Source organism: Pinus tabuliformis, chromosome J, assembly GCF_031772625.1.
Source record: "Pinus tabuliformis cultivar Carrire ecotype Pingquan chromosome J, CPIR1, whole genome shotgun sequence".
In the NCBI taxonomy this organism is placed as follows: Eukaryota; Viridiplantae; Streptophyta; class Pinopsida; order Pinales; family Pinaceae; genus Pinus; species Pinus tabuliformis.
Genome location: NC_142295.1, coordinates 138,021,040 through 138,043,204, shown reverse-complemented (window position 1 = coordinate 138,043,204; position 22,165 = coordinate 138,021,040).

Below are 22,165 nucleotides of genomic sequence, written 5' to 3'. Positions count from 1 at the left end.
GTTGCCAGAAGGGCTAGTAGTACCACAATTTGTTTGGCTAATTAACTCTAAACTTGGGTCAGGCCCCAACAAGCCAACACCATGGGTAGAGGAGTAGGTATTCCACTATGAGTGGTTTCATATTCGTGAAAGGAAATCACGAAACTCATCAAGTTGAGGGAAATAATGGGAATATTGGCCATGATGATCACACAAGGCACAAGGGTAATTTGTGCACAACGTTTTGAGTTTCTTGGGTGGACTTGGTAAGTTAACATGGACTTCAGGGATATTTGACTCAGTGAATATTTCATGAACCAATGTTTTGAGATAAGGAATCTCAGGACAATTATTGGTAGTCTGCCCAATAACCTTACACAAAGCGCATGGAGGTGATGACTTTGGGGCCTTAAGGGTCCCCATCGGAAGGACCAGCAAAGAGATGATAGGGACAAAAAATACTCTCGGTGGGCGAAATAAGAAGGTATTTGGCTTGCAGGGTAATGTCCTGCCAGAATAGCTCCTAGGTTATTGAGACCTGGAGGAATAGTTCCTGGTGGAAACATAGGAGAGGCACCCACAAACGGAGTAGGATCTGGGGGGATGGATCTAGAGGGCTGAGTTGGGATGGCCACAACAAGGTGCTAAGGAGCTGGTTGTTGATTGGATGTACCAGACTACTTGAGAGCAACCCGTGACACTTGTGACATGCAAACACTCACATAGTTAGGGTCTAAGATGGTAGGGGGAGGAATAGGGAAAGCACCCAATAATTAGGAATCTTTATAAACTTTGGATGAAACACCAGCGAGGTGAGTTGAGCACTTCTTATATAACATTGATGAGATAATGGACTTGTGGGAGGTCATGGATGTCGGATTGTAGTCAGTCAAACTGATCAGTGATAATGATGTTCCCTTCATGGGGGAAACAAATCTTTCAAAACACCACAGAAGCAATGGCTAACATGGCATATGTGTAACTACGACGTAAGAGAATGTTGTAATCCAAAGGGGCATCAATAACCTCAATGTCTACGTGGACATTCTTACCTGCAAGGGTCACCAGATAGTTGCGGTACATGCCAAGGGGATGGGAGGAGTGTCCGTCTGAAGCACACAAAGTGATGGTGGGGGGGACAACTCAGGTGACTTAAGTTGTTTCCAAATGGCAGCGAACATCACATAGGTGGATGCACTTTCGTTAATAATGCATCTGGAGATGTTGGCATTGCGGACTTATACTGGTATCTAGAAAGCAACAGATGAAGGCAATGGGGGATGTTCTTATGTATCAACAAGGAAGACAATCAAATGATCATCAGAAGGATCTACTGGATCGAAGGTAATTAGTAGAGATTTATTTTGAAATGGGAATGACTGGATGACTTCCAAGATTGACATGGTAGCAGGTGATTGTGCCAAGTTGTCTACTATACTATATGCATGGGAAGCTCAGTTAAAAGCCACATTATGACATAATGGTACCTTTGGGATCTTCGGAATGGCCTAAATTTTGGGTTGACGGATCTGTAACAGACCATTTGGTGTTGTAAGAGGCTTAGAAAATGCTTTCATTTTGAACTCTGTGGTAGACAAAGTCAATGGCTTGTCATATTGACATGACCGAGTTTGCAAGTTGATATTAGAGGGATTTACCTCATTAGAATTCATCATAAGGATCTAGTAGTCATGAGGACCAGAAGGTTGGGGAGGATGGGCTACCTGACCTAACTGAGGTTGAGCAGCAAAAAATCCTTGTTTAGGGAAAAGATTTGTGAACACTACCGGTTGAGATGGTGCACGATTCTGAGGCAATTGTTGACCTCTAAAAGTTGGTTGAGCTTCCCATATTTGGTGCATCTACGGTAAGAGAGGAAACTCATGTGAATAATGGCCATGTACACCACAACATGCACAAGGCTTGTTCATATGAATAACTGTTGGGTCCCTATAATACTAGTGATTACCCCATTACTATTGTAGTTATACCCCTTATTTATATTGTTGTGCCCCTATTACCCCCATATTGTTATTTCTGTGCCCCATAGAATCCCTCTATTGTTATTTTTGTGGCTTTATATTATTATTGTTAGGTCGGCTGGATTATATTGTGACTCCTTAGACTTTTATATATAGAAAGGAGGTTTTGTCATTTGTATCATCCAAGAAATGTTCATTTATGTAATGTAAAGGAGGTTTTGTCATTTGTATCATCCAAGAAATGTTCATTTATGTAATGTAAAGGAGGTTTCCCCCTCGAAGAGGCTGAATTCTAAGGCGTTGATCTATCTTTTCTATCTTTTCTTGAGCTGGTTTCATAACATTTGGTATCAGAGCTTTGGATTCTAGGGTTTCGCTGCTCCAAACAGGTCATCGTGGCATTTTCGCTATAACTTTTTTCTGTGACGTTTCAGAAGTCGCAAACAAAACCCATTTGAGAAGAATTGGCGCTGAACCTTGGATCCAAATTTCAGAGCTTTTCGCGTGATATTGTCGGAGATATGATCTGAGGAAGTTGGCCTTTTTGCAGACTCCTGAATTACATTCAAAACAGGTGACCTGGGGAAAATCGTCATAACTCTCTCTCTGAGGATCGGATTGAAATTTCGTAAAAAGGTACAGAAAGAGGACGGACTGTAGTTTCTTGTCTATGTGTTTCAGATTCAAAGGTTGAAACAGTGACTCGTGGCACGTCGTACAAGTTCGCTCTACTGAACCAGTCTAAAAGCAAGTCACTGTGGGAGATTTCACATAACTCTTCCTTGGAGAATCCAATTTGGCTCAGACTTGTGGCATTGGAAAGAGGACGCAGAAGGCTACTACAGGTAGCAATTTCAGAACTGGATGATCCGAAATTACAGAGATACATCAGATTCAATATCAGGCTTCTATAAAGTGAAAAAAGGTGTGTAGTTTTTTTTTAAATTTTTGTGTAAGCTTGGTTTAACGGAATTCAAAGGGCATAGTAAAGCATTATTATCGGTAACTGATGCCCCGAGGAAAGAAAATGCAAACACCTAGTAAGGAACCTGAAAGCTCTAGCATGACTCATGAAGAAGAAGAAGAAATGCTACATGATATATCAAAATTACAAGAACAAGTGCAACAAATGTCACGCTCACAAAAGCTAACAGAAGCTAAGATAAGTGGCGTGGAATCTAAGATAAAGGGCATGGAAGCTAAGATGGATGATTCGAAGACAGATTTGAAGAGAGACATGGCATATTTGAAGACAGATATGGAAGAATTGAAGTTGCTACAAGAAAGGGTCACTAATGGTGAAAAGGTAGTAAAGGAAACTCATGATGAGAACAAAAAAAATGTTAATCATGATTCCATAGACGCTAATGTTGGATCGAAGAATCACCATATTCCAAAAATCGATATGAGGAAGTTTGATGGCAAGGATCCCGCCACATGGATATTACAGATGGAGCAATTCTTCGATCTCAATAATGTGCAAAATGCACAAAAGGTACGTATGGCAACTGTATATTTGGAACCAAATCAGTTTGTATGGTATCAATGGCTTTGCTCTCGTAAACAATTTATCACTTGGGCAATTTTTACGGAAGAATTGATAGCACATTATGAAGATACAAAAAGCAACACTTTTTTTAGCCAATTGATAAGTCTCAAACAAAAGGGTTCAGTAATGGAGCACATTGAGGAGTTCCAAAAATTGAACATAAGGGTAAAAGATATTCCAGAGGAGCATAGGATTGATGTGTTCATAGGGTCTTTAAAGGATAATATCCAACATGATGTTCGCCTTTGGGAACCTGATTCATTAGAGAAGGCATTCAGGTTAGCAAGAAAAATGGAAAGCAAAATTATGGCAACCAGGAAGCATACCACTCACAACTATAAAGACGGAAGTGTTGTTGCCCCTAGTCTTCCACAACCTATAAGGTTGACACCACAACAATTGGAAGAAAAAAGAGCAAAAGGGCTTTGTTACAGTTGTGATAGCAAATACACTAAAGGTCATAAGTGTGCTGAGAAGAAATTATTCTACATAGATTGTGAAGAGGAAGAAGAAAAGGAGCAAGAAAGGTCAAAAGAAGAAGATATACTCCAGGAACAAAGCCTAGATGAAGAACAAATAAATCCGACCATATCTTGTAATGCATTGGCGGGAATTACCACTCCTCAAACCATCAAGATAGAAGGACAAATCAAGAAGAAAAAGGTAATAGTGTTGATTGATTCAGGAAGCACCCACAATTTTATTCATTGTAGGGTAGCAAAAGAATTGAATTGCTTCCTATATCCAGCACCAGAGTGTCAAGTGATGATTGCAAATGGAGGAACAATAAATTGCTCTGGAAAGTGCCATAATATCAAGCTATCCATGGGAGAATATGTATTGACTAGCCCAATGCTTTCCATTCCAATGGGAGGTGCTGATGTTGTACTAGGAGTCCAATGGCTACAATCCTTGGGTACAATAGCTTTTAATTTTCAAGAACTTTTCATCAAATTTTCTTCGGAAGGAAAGGAAGTTGAATTAAGGGGTATTGCAGGGAAACCAGGAAAGATAATCAGCTCTAATGGTATGACAAAGCTTCTAAAAAAGGAGCAAAGAGGTGTAATTGCACAATTATGTTCGCTAGATGTTTCCACATTGGAATCATCTATTTCTCCAGATCTCCAAAAAGTCTTGGACAATCATTCCAAGGTATTTGAGACTCCCAAGGGTCTCCCACCTATGCGTGATCATGATCATGCTATTCATCTGATTCCAGGAAGTGTTCCTCCAAACATCAGGCCGTACAGATATCCCTATGTCCAAAAAAGTGAAATTGAACGTATGGTTGCAGAAATGCTAGAGGCTGGTATAATTCAACCGAGTCAAAGTTCTTTCTCAGCTCCAGTAGTATTGGTGCACAAGAAGGATGGATCATGGCGCATGTGTCCAGATTATAGGGAGCTCAACAAGCTCACTATTAAAGATAAGTTCCCCATTCCTGTTATTGATGAATTACTGGATGAATTGCATGGATCAATTTACTTCACCAAGTTGGATCTTCGTTCGGGATATCATCAAATCAGAATGAAGATTGAAGACATTCCAAAAATGGCATTTAGAACTCATGAGGGTCATTATGAATTTTTGGTCATGCCTTTTGGCCTTACCAATGCACCTTCAACATTTCAAGGTTTGATGAATTCAATTTTCAAACCATTCCTTAGAAAATTTGTGTTAGTATTTTTTGATGATATACTAATCTACAGCAAGTCTTGGAAGGATCATGTTGAACATGTTGACAGGGTGCTACAACTATTGGAGGAGAAACAATTATATGCAAAAAGATCCAAATGTTTCTTTGGAGTCCAGGAGGTGGAATATTTGGGTCATATTGTATCTCATGAAGGAGTTAAGGTAGACCCTAGCAAAATTAAAGCCATTAAGGAATGGAAAATCCCCACATCCATAAAGCATCTGCGAGGATTTCTTGGGTTGACAGGGTATTATCGCAAGTTTGTTAAGAATTATGGGAGAATAGCAGCACCTCTAACAACATTATTGAAGAAAGATTCATTTTCATGGACTCCGGAAGCAACAAAGGCCTTTGAACATCTTAAAGAGGCAATGTGCCAAGCACCGGTCTTAGCTACACCAGACTTCACAAAAACCTTTATTGTGGAATGTGATGCTTCAGGAAATGGAATTGGTGCTGTTCTAATGCAAGATGAAAGACCCATTGCTTTTGAAAGTCGTCCAATCAAGGGAAAGTTTTTAAGCAAAGCTATTTATGAGAAGGAAATGTTGGCAATACTCCATGCACTTAAGAAATGGCGACCCTACCTAATGGGAAGACACTTCAAGGTAAAAACGGATCATGATAGCCTTAAATACTTTTTAGAACAAAGATTATCCTCTGAAGAGCAACAAAAGTGGGTCACAAAGATGTTGGGTTATGACTTTGAAATCATCTACAAAAAAGGGAAGCAAAATGTGGTGGCAGATGCACTCTCAAGAAAGGATGAGGATGTGGAAGCATTTTTGTGTGCCATTTCTATTATCCAACCAGATTGGATAAACGAAGCAAGGGAGGAATGGAAGAATGACGAAGAAGTGTGGGCACTTATTCGAAAGCTACAACAAGATTCCAGTACTTCTGATACATTTAGCTGGCAAAATGATTCGTTATGGTACAAAGATCGCTTATACCTCTGTAAGAATTCCCAGCTAAAACAAAAGATTCTTATGGAATTGCACACTTCTCCCTTAGGAGGGCACTCAGGATTTTTAAAAACTTACCACAGGGTTAAGAAGGAATTTTTTTGGGATGGCCTTAAATCAGATATTCAAAATTTTGTGGCGGAATGTTTGGTTTGCCAGCAAAATAAAGTTGAAACAATTAAGACACCGGGTCTATTACAACCTTTATCCATTCCAAGCCAACGTTGGGAGGAGGTTTCAATGGATTTTATCACAGGTTTACCCAAGTCTGAGGGAAAGAGTGTCATCATGGTGGTAGTTGACAGACTTACCAAGTATGCACACTTTTGTGCATTATCACATCCATTTAAAGCCAGTACAGTTTCTACTGCATTTATGGAAACAATTCAAAAGCTACATGGAAACCCAAAGATTATTGTAAGTGACAGAGATCCCATTTTCACTGGAAATTTTTGGACAGAATTATTTTCTTGTCTTGGTACTCAGTTAGCTCATAGCTCATCTTATCATCCTCAATCTGATGGGCAAACTGAGATAGTAAACAAATGTTTGGAAGGATATCTTCGTTGCTTTGTATCTGATAAACAGACACAATGGGTCAAATGGTTGCCTCTGGCTGAATGGTGGTATAACACTTCCTTCCATACAGCAACAAAAATGACCCCATTTATGGCACTTTATGGGTATCAACCACCATCCATCACATCATATTTAAGAGAAAATTCTAAGGTTCAGGCAGTGGAACATCACATCGAACATCAACAACAAGTCCTCCAACTCTTAAAGGATAACCTCGTGTTGGCACAAAATAGAATGAAACAACAGGCAGATCAACATCGCAGTGAAAGAAGTTTTGATGTAGGTGATTGGGTATTCCTACGGCTACAACCATATAAGCAAATGTCCCTAAAGCAAGCTAAGAAGGATAATAAATTATCACCAAAGTATTATGGTTCGTACAAGGTGTTGCAAAAGATTGGTACTATGGCATACAAATTGGAGCTTCCTGCAGCTTCTCGATTGCACCCAGTTTTCCATGTTTCATGTTTAAAGAAGGTTATAGGTGACAAGCTCCCAATTCAAACAATATTGCCAGAACTTGATGAGGAAGGAAAAATTATATTGGAACCGGAAGCAGTCACAGAAACAAGAACTCGACAGCTACGAAATCGATCAATTTCAGAGTATCTTATCAAGTGGAAGAACTTATCCGCTGAAGATTCCACATGGGAGGATGAGAATTTTATGCAGAAGTATCCAGAACTACTCAAGCGTTGAGGACAACACTTTTTTGAAGGAGAGGGGCATGTTGGGTCCCTATAATACTAGTGATTTCCCCATTACTATTGTAGTTATACCCCTTATTTATATTGTTGTGCCCCTATTACCCCCATATTGTTATTTCTGTGCCCCATAGAATCCCTCTATTGTTATTTTTGTGGCTTTATATTATTATTGTTAGGTCGGCTGGATTATATTGTGACTCCTTAGACTCCTATATATAGAAAGGAGGTTTTGTCATTTGTATCATCCAAGAATTGTTCATTTATGTAATGTAAAGGAGGTTGCCCCCTCGAAGAGGCTGAATTCTAAGGCGTTGATCTATCTTTTCTATCTTTTCTTGAGCTGGTTTCATAACAATAACCTTGTTCTTCTTGACTACCCTATTGCCAGTTGTTGGTGTTAGGTTGGTTCCCCTAGGGTTCACTAGGTTGATTACCTTGATTACCTTGGTTACCTTGGTTACCCTTCACCTTATTCTTTTTCTTCAAATTTTTGGGATTGGTCGTACTCTGTTGTGCAAACACTTGACCTTGAGGGGGTGATGGTTGTTGGGGCTGAGGATGCATGGGAGGTTGTGACGCTAAATTTTTAGGGGTTGGAGTGCTCGTTTGTGCATAAGGAGGAGCAACAGTTTATTAGATAGGTTGGGGCCTTGAAAACATGTTGCTAGCAAGAGAGGCATGAGTGTTAGAGGAACTCATGCCCCCTTGTGGATAGTTGTTAGGTCGCTATAATACTAGTGATTCCCCCATTACTATTGGCATTGTATCCCTTCGTATTATTGATGTGCCGCTATTGTCCCCATATTGTTATTATTGTGCCCCATAGAAGCCCACTATTGTTATTTTTGTGCCCTTATATTATTATTGTTAGGTCGACTTTGGTTATATTGTGACACCTTAGACTCCTCTATATAGAAAGAAGGTTTTGTCATTTGTATCATCCAATAATTGTTCATTTGTGTAGTGTAAAGGAGGTTTCTCCATTGAATAGGCTAGTTTCTAAGTTGTTGGTCAATATTTTCTATCTTTTTGTGAGCTGGTTTCATAACATTTGGTATCAGAGCTTTGGATTCTAGGGTTTCACTACTCCAAATAGGTCATCGTGGCATTTTTGCTATAAATTTTTTGCTATGAAGTTTCAGAAGCTAAAAAAAATCCCGTTTGAGAAGAAATTAGTCTGAACCTTGAGTTTGAATTTCAGATCTTTTCTCGCTACATTTTCGAAGCTATCATCTAAGGAAGTTAGGGATTTTGCAAGCTCCAGAATTTCATCTCAAATAGGTCATTGTGGAAGTTTCGCTATAATGTGTTGTCTATGAAAGTTCAGAATTTGAAACTAAAACCCATTTGAGCTGAAATTATGGTGAAGCTCAGGTCTTAATTTCAGATCTTGTCTCGCTATATTGTCTAAGATATAATTTGAGGAAGTTAAAGTTTATGCAGACTCCCGAATTACATTATAAATAGGTGACCTTGGGAAAATCATCATAATGTTCTCTCTAAGCATCAGATTGAAATTTCATAAGAAGTTATAGAAAGAGGACATATTTTACTTTTATATGTGTTGTTTCTAGGTGTAAAGGTCGAAACAGTAACACATGGAACTTCATACAAGTCCTCTATACTTAACACATATATAAGAAGGTCATCTTGGGAGGTGCGGCATAACTCTTTCTTGGAGAATCCAATTTCGATCAAATTGGTGGAATTAGAAAGAGGGCATAGAGGGATATGGCAAGTCACAATTTTAGACCTTTGAGATCCAAAATTACAGAGTTACATTTGTTCAATATCGATCTCCTACAGAGTGAAAAAACATGTGTAGTTTTTTTTTTTAATTTTTGCATAAGTTTGGTTTGAAAAATTAGTTTGAAGGAATTCAAAGAGCATAGTGAAGCATTATTATTAGTAATTGATGCCCTGAAGAAAGAAAATGGAAACACCTAGTAAGAAACCTAAAAGATCTAGCATGAATCAAGAAGAAGAGGAAGAAATGCAATATGATATATCAAAATTATGAGAACAAGTGCAGCAAATTTCACTCACACAAAAAGTGACAGAAGCTAAGATGGATGGTTTAAAGAAAGATGTAGAAGCTAAGATGTATGGTGTGGAAGTTAAGATGGATCATTTAAAGAAAGGTGTAGAAGCTAAGATGAATGATGTGGAAGCTAAGATAGATGGCGTGGAAGCTAAGATGGATGGCGTGGAAGCTAAGATGGAAGATTTGACAAAAATTCTGTAAGAAATGCTTACTAATAGTAGAAGAGTAGTAAAGGAAACTAATGATGAGAACAAAATAAATGTTAATCATGATTTCATAGACTCTAACATTGGATCGAAGAACCACCATGTTCCAAAGATCGATATGAGGAAGTTTGATGGCAAGGATCCCAAAACATGGATACTATAATAGAGCAATTTATCAATATCCATAATGTCCAAAACAGACAAAAGGTACGCATTGAAACTTTATATTTGGAACCAAATTAGTTTGTATGGTAACGATGGCTTTTCTCTCGTAAACAAATTATCACTTGGGCTATTTTTATGGATGAAATTATAGCATATTATGAGGATACAATAAGAAACACTATTTTTAGACAATTGATAAATCTCAAACAAAAGGGTTCAATGATGGAGCACATTGATGACTTCCAAAAATGGAATATAAGGGTAAAAGATACTCCAGAGCAGCATAGGATTGATGTGTTCATAGGGAATTTAAAGGATAAAATCCAACGTAATGTTTGCCTTTGGCAACCTGATTCATTAAAGAATGCGTTCAGGTTGGCAAGAAAAATGGTAAGAAAAATTATGGCAACAAAGAAGCCTACCACTCACAATCATAAATATGGAAGTGTTGTTTCCCCTAGCCATCCATAGCCTACAAGTTTGATACCACAACAATTGGAAGAAGAAAGAGAAAAAGGGCTTTGTTACAGTTGTGATAGCAAATACACCAAAGTTCATAAGTGTGTTGAGAAGAAATTATTTTACATAGATTGTGAGGAGGAGGAAGGAGAGGAACAATAAAGATCAAAAGAAGAGGATATACACCAGGAACAAACCCTAGAGAAAGAAGAAATGAATTCGAGCATATCTTGTAATGCATTGGCTAGAATTACCACTCCTCAAAATATCAAGATAGAAGGGCATATCAAGAAGAAAAAGGTAATAGTGTTGATTGATTCAAGTAGTACCCATAATTTTATTCATTTTAAGATAGCCAAGGAATTTAATTGCTTCCTATATCCAACACCAAAGTGTCAAGTGATGGTTGCAAGTGAAGGAGCCATAACTTGCTCAGGAAAGTGCCATAATAACAAGCTATTCATGGGAGAATATGTATTGAGTAGCCCAATGCTTTCCATTCCAATGTGTGGTGTTGATGTTGTACTGGGAGTCCAATGGCTACAATCTTTGGGTACAATATCTTTTAATTTTAAAAAAAAATTCATGAAATTTTCTTCAGAAGGAAAGGAAGTTGAATTAAGGGGTATCGCAGGGAAAGTGGGAAGGATAATCAACCCTAATAGAATGAAAAAGTTTCTAAATGAAGAAAAACAAGGCATAATTGCACAATTATATTTACTAGAGGTTCGCACATTGAAATCATATATTTCTCCAGATATCCAAAAAGTCTTGGACAATCATTCCAAGGTATTTGAGACTCCCAAAGGCCTCCCACCTATTCGTGATCATGATCATGCTATTATTTTGATTCCATGAAGTGTTCCTCCAAACATCAGGCCTTATAGATATCCCTATACCCAAAAGAGTGAAATTGAATGTATGGTTGCAGAAATGCTAGAGGTTGGTATAATTGAACCTAGTCAAAGTTCTTTCTTTCCTCCAGTAGCATTGGTGAACAAGAATGATGGATCATGGAGCATTTGTCTAGATTATAGGGAGCTTAACAAGCTCACTATTAAAGCCAAATTTCCCATTCCCGTCATTGATGAATTATTGGATGAATTGCATGGATCAATTTATTTCACCAAGTTGGATCTTCATTCGGGATATCATCAAATAAGAATGAAGACTAAAGGCATTCCAAAAATAGCATTTAGAACTCATGAGGGTCATTATGAATTTTTGGTCATGCCTTTTGGCCTTACCAATGCACCTTCTACATTTCAAGGTTTGATGAATTCCATTTTCAATCCCACACTTAGAAAAATTTTGTTAGTATTTTTTGATGATATACTAATCTACAACAAGTCTTGGAAGGATCATGTTCAACATGTTGACAGGGTGATAAAACTATTGGATGAGAAACAATTATATGAAAAAATCTCCAAATGTTTCTTTGGAGTACAAGAGGTGGAATATCTATGTCATATTGTATCTCATGAAGGTGTTAAGGTAGACACTAGCAAAATTAATACCATTAAGAAATGGAAAATCCCCACATCCATAATGCATCGATGATGATTTCTTCGTTTGGTAGGGTATTATCACAAGTTTGTTAAAAATTATGGGAGAATAGCTGCACCTCTAACAACATTATTGAAGAAAGATGCATTTTCATGGACTCCAGAAGCAACGAAGGCCTTTGAACATCATAAAGAGGCATTGTGCAAAGCAACAGTCTTAGCTATACTAGACTTCACAGAAACCTTTATTATGGAATGTGATGCCTCAGGAAATGGAATTGGTGTTGTTTCAATGCAAGAAGAAAGACCCATTTCTTTCGAAAGTCATCCAATCAAAGGAAAATATTTACACAAAGCTATTTATGAGAAGGAAATGTTGGGAATACTACACGCACATAAGAAATGACAACCCTACCTAATGAGAAGACACTTCAAGGTAAAAACAGATCATGATAGTCTTAAATACTTTTTAGAACAAATATTATCTTCATTAGAGCAGAAAAAATGGGTCACAAAGATGTTGGTTTATGACCTTGAAATCATCTACAAAAAAGGCAAGAAAAATGTTGTGGGAAATGCATTCTCAAGAAAGGATGAGGATGTGGAAGCATTTCTTTGTCCCATCTCTATTATCCAACTAGATTGGATAAATGAACCAAGGGATGAATGGAAGTATGATGAAGAAGTGTGGGCACTCATTCAAAAGTTACGACAAGATCCCAGTACATCTGGTACATTTAGCTGGAAAAATGATTTGTTATGGTACAACGATCAGTTATACATATGCAATAATTCCCAATTCAAAGAAACAATTCTTAGGGAATTGCACAACTCTGCCTTAGGAGGGCATTCTGGATTTCTAGAAACTTACCACAGGGTTAAGAAGGAATTTTTTTGGGATGGCCTTGAATCAAATATTCGAAAGTTTGTGGTGGAATGTTTGGTTTTCCAACAAAATAAAGTTGAAACAATTAAGACCCTGGGCCCATTACAACCTTTATCCATTCCAATCAATGTTGGGAAGAGGTTTCAATGGATTTTATCACAGGTTTACACAAGTTCGAAGGAAAAAGTGATATCACGGTGGTAGTTGATAGACATACCAAGTATGCACACTTTTGTCCATTATCTCATCCATTTAAAGAAATTATAGTTTCTACTACATTTATGGAAATAGTTAAAAAGATACATGGAAACCCAAAGATTATTGTAAGAGATAAAGATCCCATTTTCATTGGAATTTTTTGGACATAATTATTTTCCTGTCTTGGTACTCAGTTAGCTCATAGCTCATCTTATCATCCTCAATCTCGTGGGAAAACTGAGATAGTAAACAAATTTTTGGAAGGATATCTTCATTGCTTTGTACCTGATAAACAGACACAATGGGTGAAATGGTTGCCTTTGGTTGAATGGTGGTATAACACTTCCTTCAATATTGCAACAAAAAAGACCCCATTTATGGCACTTTATGGATATCATCCACCATCCATAACATCATATTCAAGAGAAAATTCTAAGGTTAAAGAAGTAGAATATCACATTGAGCATCAACAACAAGTTCTCCAACTCTTAAAGGATAAGCTCACCTTGGCGCAGAATAGAATGAAACAATAGGCATATCAGCATCACATCAAAAGAAGTCTTGATGTAGGTAATTGGGTATTCCTACGTCTACAATGATGTAAACAAATGTCCCTCATGCAAGCTAAGAAGGATAATAAATTACCACCAAAGTATTATGGTCCGTACAAGGTGTTGCAAAAGATATGTACTACGAAATACAAATTGGAGCTTCTTGCAGCTTTCCGAGTGCACCCAGTTTTTGCATGTGTCATGCTTAAAGAAGATTATAGTTGATCAATTTCATAGTATCTCATTAAATGGAAGAACTTACCCATTGAAGATTCGACATGGGAGGGTGAGAATTTTATTTAGAAGAATCCAAAACTACTCAAGCGTTGAGGACAACACTTTTTTGAAGGAGAGTGGCATGTTAGGTCACTATAATACTAGTGACTTCCCCATTACTATTTTCATTGTATCCCTTATTGTTATTCTTATGCCCCTATTGTCCCCATATTGTTATTATTGTGCCCCATAGAAGCCCACTATTGTTATTTTTGTGCCCTCATATTATTATTGTTAGGTCAGATTTGGTTATATTATGACCCCTTAGACTCCTATATATAGAAAGGAGTTTTTTTCATTTGTATCATCCAAGAATTTTTTATTTGTGTAATGTAAAGGAGGTTTCCTCGTCGAAGAGGCTAGTTTCTAAGTCGTTGATCTATCTTTTCTATCATTTAGTGAGTTGGTTTCATAACAATAGTCATAAATTTAATAAGTATATGGTGAAGGGTGTGAAAGGGTTCTGACAATACCAACAGTAGCATGAGATGCCCCTAGTGCATTAGCACCTACAGGATGAAAGAGGTCTAGAATGATGGTATAGACATAACCAGATTGTGCATAAATTAGGTCATATCTTAGAGAAGTTTAGAGAGCTTCTTCCTCTATCTGAGGAGAATGGGATGCGACATATTTTCTAATGGGTGCTAAAAGGCTCATAAGAAACCAATCTCGATAGACCTGGTGTTTGAAGGGCGGGGCATGGCATACGCTCCTCCTTTTATGCCACTCTTGAACATGATCAGAAAGGCAAGTGGCGAAGGATTGACGTAATGAGGTCAATAAATTTGGACGAATATCGTACCGAAAAGGTAACTAGAAATATGAGAGGAACGTTTTAGCAAGTGTCACGGAAATGGAATAAGATGTGGCAACTGGTCTACATATCATTTTGTAGCGTCTTCAGTGAGCATGCATTGGAAGAGATGAAGATAAATGGATTCATTGGTAATAGAGTTGAACGAACACCACATGTCGAAGGAGTGAACATGATTGGTAGAATCCTCTTAAGCATTACCCTCGAACCTTGGGATTTATGAGGGAAGCTTTGTCGGCAAAGCAATCCAACCAACATCGTGGTGTATGGGGTCATTTATCAACTAGATAAAATACGAGAGACTTAACCCATCCATAAAAGCGAGCATGGGGGATGCCGGAACGGTTCTTGAGACTGTTTTGCTTGATGTGAACATCAAGATAGAACTGGAGCGAACACTAGGTTGGGTTCCTGCACTAGTTGTGGGTGCAAACATGGTGACAACATGCGGTGAACGAGGCTCAGAATCAGATGAACCAGGAGAAGAGTTGGTATGGGGACTCAGAGGGCTATGAACTCAAACTTGATGGGGAGGGGTAATATTCCCAAGCAGAGACTAGGGGTGAAGGCCTAATAGTCTCAACAACAAATGCCTTGGTGGTGCAATGGTGGTAAGGCACACGTCACATAGAAATGGTGAAGGGAGATCAACAATATGCATTTGTCTCTATGAAGGGAGATAAATTTATTATGTTAAGTCTTAGCTAGGCAGTGTAAACCAAGCACCCTTCGCTTAAGGTGTTCTTATGTGTGCAAGTGTCTTTATTTATTTAACCTAGATCATGTTTGTAAAAAAAAAGAAAAAATATTGCTGAAAATAAACTGAAATTAACAATAGAAAATGAATAGAAAAAAATTAACTAAAAGCCACCCAAACTCAGTTTGCAAACACTATTCTGGTTGGTAGCGAAATCAACTAAAAACACACTAAAAATATCAAGACATCTAATTGCCGGTGTGACTGGGATCAAATGAAACTAGGCTGCTGGAAAGTGGTGCAACAACAGCAAAAAAGCAGAGAGGAATATCATTGCAAAAAGATAGGGAGATGGGTGAAGCACCTAGGGCCACTAATGGGACCCTAAGGCCTTTCACCAAGTAAGTTTGAATATGAAACCATAGATGGTGACAACCTATATTGATAGATCTGAAACAGAAAGTTAAAGATCTAGAAAATATGGTTGAAAGTGTTGTAGAAACTCAGACTACCTACTCAGCTAAACTCCTCCTATAAAGGTGGAAGCGTACTAGAAGCCCTAAGGGGATAAATTCTACTTTGATGAGTAAATTAGAGTAGATGAAGGCCTAAGTAGGTTGAGAAATACGTCAAACAACCCAGTATACTACACTTAGCAAAACCAGAAAGAGATTTGATAAAAACCCGAAAACCCTAAAATTGCAGTTATTGACCTATTTTCAAGTGAGATCGCACTTTTCTAGCTAAGAGATGCACTCTGGAGACCAGATCATACTTTTTGGGTTGAAACGTGTGATTTCTGCTTTGTGAATCTTGGTTGGCAAATCTAAAAAAGAATGTAGTGTCTGTCGTGGATGGTTCCTATGACCCACGGAAATGATCAGAAAGCTAGTGGAAGTTACATATTTAATAGATCTAGGGTTAAAAATCTAGAAAACAACATTAAGAGACTGAAAAAAGAAGAAAACCTCAGTTGAAAACCAGAGGTCACCCACGTTTCTAGATCTAAAGTATAAAATGAGTGGAGTCGCCAATTTTGTTGTAGAGTTTTCTTCTCAAAGATGTACAAAAAGAACTCACTTAAGATTGTGGATGACAAATAAGCTCAACAATATAAATGGCTGCTAAACATTGTAGATCTGCAGCAACTGATAAAAAAAAAAATCTACCAAAACCTTGATCTATGACACAATAATAGTTAAACAACAAAGAGAAATAGTAATAACTCCAATCATCCAATGAAAACTAGATATACAAAGAATAGTTTTTATTATAACACCTGTGAAGGAAACAAATAAATGTTACTAGTCCCCCTCTATGGGATGGGTTCTTGGCTATCCTCAAACATCTTCAGCTTGTGTAGAGTCCCTCTCCTCTATAATGTGTAAACCCAACAAAAATATGATGTGCGACAATGAAAATAATCAGAGTTACAAGAGTGAGTGCAATAATGAAAATAATCAAAAGTGAATAATGAATGGAAAACCCTTCTATTTATAACAAAATATTGAGTTATCCTTGAATAATGAGCAATAATAAAATATTATTAACCCTATTCATGGAATAACCACTTGGAATATTTTATTATATTTGGTTTGAAGGGAAAAAGTATTTAAACTTTTATTTACAAATAATAAATAAATAAATGATTTATTTATCATCTCAAGGAATTGGTTAAGGAATAGTAAATAAATAATTATTTATTTAATTATTCCTAAGGGATTTAGTCAAATTTGGAAAAAAATAATAATTAATTAATGATTAATTAATCATTCTTAGAGAAAAATAAGATAATTAATGATTTCTCTATATATTTTTCATAGTTGGGCCAAATACAACAAAAAAAATAAATTAAACAATGGTTTAATTAATTATTCGCAGAAGCAAATCAAATAAATAGTGATTTATTTAATTATTCTTCATGGGTTTGATTATAAATTACTTAACAATGGTGGTTTATTAAGTAATTTCTCACAAGTGAAAGCAATTTTACTATGGTAAAACTAGCTTTACATGGTGTACTTCGATCCATCTAGTGAATTAGGCTAGATGATCAATTTTTTGATGATAACACTCACATAGATGAACATAAAAAACTATGATTCTCCATGTGGTAAAATTCAATGAGGGTGTAGGCTTCTATTGAAAATACACCTTTTTTTATATTTTGAATGTAAATTGATCTTCAAGAGTGAATTTACCTTCTCCATTAAACTTGATTACTTCTAAAAAGTCTTGGTTCAATGGACCAAAACATAGCTACCAAGGGTCATGGTCATCATTTTGGGATTCTTCTTTGTTATTAGTGAAAAAGGAAGCAATTTAAAGAGCCACATGACATCATGTTGGGTTCATGCATAATGAAATGAAGGTCATCAACAAAGGTCTTTCTAGGAAGAGCTCTCACTATGGAAAAGAAATGAGGGTCACCAATTCTATGCACCACATGGAACATTAGGAACCCCAAATAAGTTATGGAGCCCACTTAGTGCCTCCTAATATGTGCTCCTCGAGAACATTCCTAAATAGTATTCCTCCTTCTCTCAAAGGAATGTAACAACAAGCCACAAGTTCCACTACCATCACCATCTATGAATGTGTCCAAATTTCCATTGTTGTTGCACATGAGGTATGATATAATAACACACATAGTCAAATGTTAATTGAGCTTGTACATGGACATGATTAGAGACAACTTCTTGATTTCCCACAAGTTGAGTATCGAATTAAATATAGAAATATTTATATGTCAGATGGTGGTGTATTTGATGGTGAGAGAAGATATGAGATCACACATCTTCTTTACGGTGGCCAATTGTAAATGTAATATCCCCTCCATTTTCTAGGCATTAGTGTATTATTTTAGACTTGGTATGTAATTATGTCTGAATTGATTGACTAAGGAAGTCACATTACACTGTGAATAATTTGATAAAAAGTATGGATGACGTAGTAAATGAATTTATTATAAATAAATAATAAAATTAAAATTACTCGGGAAATGGACCATGAGAGCAGAATATCTCCTGCTAGTTGGAAACAGTTGATTTATGATTAATTGAATCTTCCCTATTACATCTCCTTAAATCCCTAGGAGAAAAGAAAATTGAAAAATGAAATTGATACAATGGGAGAGAAAGGTTGTATTAAATTCCTTAGTTGGAGATAGATACTAAGTTGGGTAAAGTAAACCACTACGGGAGAAAAAGGTGGGCTTTAAAGGAAAAAACCAAAAAATCCTAGGCAAAATGGGTTGTCAGACCCAAAAAGGAGGACGTTGCAAAAAAAGTAAATTATTGAGAAGAAAAAAAACATTATATAAGAAAATAATTGAGAATCAAAGGGGGTTGTTGGTTCTCGTGGTGACAGGAAACTTTTAGGTCAGGGAGAGCTGGAGGAGTTAGTTCATGGTCAAGAGGAGTGCAACCCAAACCTGAGTAATTCCTCATCAGAAGACAATTTATGTAGACCTTTGACTATAAAATTGTTGCAAAATTATTCTTATAATTATTTTTTGTTGGAAACTATATTTTGTTTTGTTTATGTTTCTCTATATAACTACAACAAAACAGGCAATTTGCGTCAGATTTAGCACCAGATTTTAGTGCATTTTTTTCTCAATTGGGATGAGTAGCCTGGCGCTAAATCTGGCTCTATTGTACAATTTTTAAAGCGTCCTTTTTTGCACCAAATTTTGCATTTTTTTTTACGCCAAATTTTCCATCATTTTTTGCATCATATTTTGCACCAAGATTTTCATTTGGTTTTACAACAGGTTTTGCTTCTAGTTTTGTGCCATTTTTTGCATCTATTTTTGCATCATTTTTTGATTCCTCTTTTGTGGCATTCTTTGCTTCTAGTTTTGTGTCATAATTTGCATCGAGTTTTACATCATCTTTGGCATATGATTTAGTGCCTGTTTTTACATCCAGTTTGTGCCAATCTTTGCATCTGGTCTTATGCCATTTTTGGCTTCTAATTTTGTACTTATTTTTACATCTATTTTTGCACCCATTTTTCTACCTTTTTTTACACCATTTTTTCCATCCAATTTTGCACCATATGTTGAATCTGATTTAGCGCCAAATTTTGCATGCATTTTTGCACCATTTTTTGCATCCGCTTTTGCATTTTATTTATCTCCCATTTTCTACATCGTATTTTGCACCATTTTTTGCAGCTAATTTTTCATCATTTGTTGCATCCAATTTAGCATCATTTTTAACACCATTTCTTGCATCCAATTTTGCATCCTTTTGAGCATCTAAATTTGCATCCTATGTTGAACCATGTGTTGCATCCACCTTTGCATCCCATTTTGTGTCTATTGTTACGTTCAATTTTGAGCCATTTTTTTTGTCTACTTTTTCATTTTTTTTTGCACCAAGTTTTGAATGATTTGTTGCACCTCATTTTACATCCAATGTTGCATCTCAATTTGCATCCAAATTTGAGCCATTTTTATGCCCATTGTTGCACCATTTTTCCTTCTTTTGTGTCCAATTTTGCATTGTTTTTTATGTCCAAATTTGCATCATTTTTGGTATCTAATTTTGCATCCTTTTTGGCATCAAATTTGCATCCTTTTCTTCTGCCGCATTCTGTATCCACATTTCCATCTCATTTTGCACCTAGATTTTAGTTTGAATTTTCATCTAGTTATGCATCATTTTTGACATCCTTGGTTTCACCCCTTTTTAGTCCCATTTTGCATCTTGTTTTGTGGCTTTTCTTACATCCTTTTTGCACCCAATTTTGCATCCTAATTTTACACCATTCTTTGCATCCTCATTTTGGTGTCCATTTTTGCATCCTTGTTTGCACCCAATTTGGTATCCCTTCATATTCCCTATTTTGTTCCCTTCTTTGTCTCTAGTGTTGCACCCTTTTTAAATTTTACTTTCAAACCATTTTTGTGTCATTGCTTGCATCTTGTTTTGATGGCTAGTTTAACGTCCAATTCTACTCCCAATTTTGCATCCATGGTTACATCCACTTTTAGATTCTTATTTAGAGTTTTACTTTTATTTCCATTTATGACCCCCTCTATGGGTTCATTTTACTAATTTCATTTACATAGTGAAATATATTAAAGTTTCTAAATCTCATTTTGCTGTATGATTTAATGCATGGTTAGAAGAACATAAAACCCTCTGAGTGAAACCTAGGACAGAGCAATTAAGAGAAAGGTTGTTCTAAGGCTAAGGATTCTGAGTAGATCAAGATGTAGAGTATAGATTAAGAAAAAGAGAAGGAATTCTTGTGAGTCCTGGCATGCAGGTCTTCTTGGAGTTTTTATTATAGCTAAGAAGCGCTCCTAGCTATCTCCAAAGCTTGGTCCTACACATAAGAGAGAGAATAAATCAACCTTCACAGCATAATATCTTGATAATTGAAACTATCAGAAACATATAAATATTATTGAATAAATAAATATAAACCAAAATCCCATACATTCATTAGTTAAATAGAATAAGTAAAGAATGAATAGAAACATATGGAAGGAGGAAAAACTGATCTATATTAATAAAGGAGTTGGAGGAAAGTTACAACAATCAGATGTAGTTGCAGCGACACCTCCCCCTACTCCTAGCTCCAAAACTCTCCCTCTCAAGATAGATTTCAGTAGCGTGACAATACAAGAACTCTCATCATTTTCTCAATGGCCAAACCTCCAATATATTGGAAAGTGAAGGCTATGAATATTTCCCAAATTCCTCATTAGTTCAATTTGGGCAAAATATTTTGGGTGAATAATGTTTCCTCATATAAAAATGGCCTTTTCCACTTTTTAGATGCTTTTGTGCTTAGGAAAAAGCTTCCCCATGCTTTATGGCTCTTTCCTGCTTTTGTATGCTTTTATATTTTAGGAAAAAGCTAAATATGAGGATAAAGAGATCAAATTCCACCATATGAGTTTCAAAAAGTGAACAAGAGTGTCAAATTCAAATTCTAGTTTGCTTATGTTTAGTTTTTTTTTAATATATAATTAGTTTTTGTATTTTTTTATTTTCTAAAAAAAAAATATTCAGTTTTTGGTATTTTTTTTTCAATAAGAAAAATTATATATATTTATAAAAATGGATTTTAAACATTCCATTCATGCTCAATTTTTTATTTTATGATAGGAGTTTAAATTATATATAAAAAATTAACTTAATGTGATGTGTTGTGTCGCTGAGATGGGTATTATACATCTCTTCCTTGCTAAGTTATAGAATGTGCTTGGGTTTTCTTAATGCAATAAAACTAATTATGTTCTTCATTATATCTTGAAATGTTGATCTTGAACCTAATAAAACAATAAAGTTAAAATAGGTTTGTCTTTGCCCTTTGTAGATCTTTGTCCCCATTAATCTTGGTCTTAATAGATTAATTGTCTTATGTTGGCCTTGAGTGGTCACTTTCATTAGTTGCATGCTTTATTGTTTTTTGTTAGTGACATTTTTTAGGCTTGATAATATATAAAGAAATTTTTCGGAAGAAAACACATTGAAGATTTGGGTCGACTCATTTCGAACTAGCAAGTGTGGTTCATCTTCAGGACACGATGAAGAAACAGATCCAGGAAGAGGGTTAAATAGGAAGACAGGTCAACCTAACAGCTAGAAGAAAACGACTATGTTCGACTATGGGAGGGACAGGGGATAGATTTGTAATATTTAATAATAACGGTTATATCTGATAATATATATATATATATATATATATATATATATATATATATATATATATATATATATATATATATATATATATATATATATATATATATATATATATATATACGAAGGATTCTTAATAAACACCTATTCATATTAATGAATAATATAAATGTTAAATTGTGAATATATATATCAATAATATATAAATTGTTCACTATGAATAAAATTTAATATAAAAT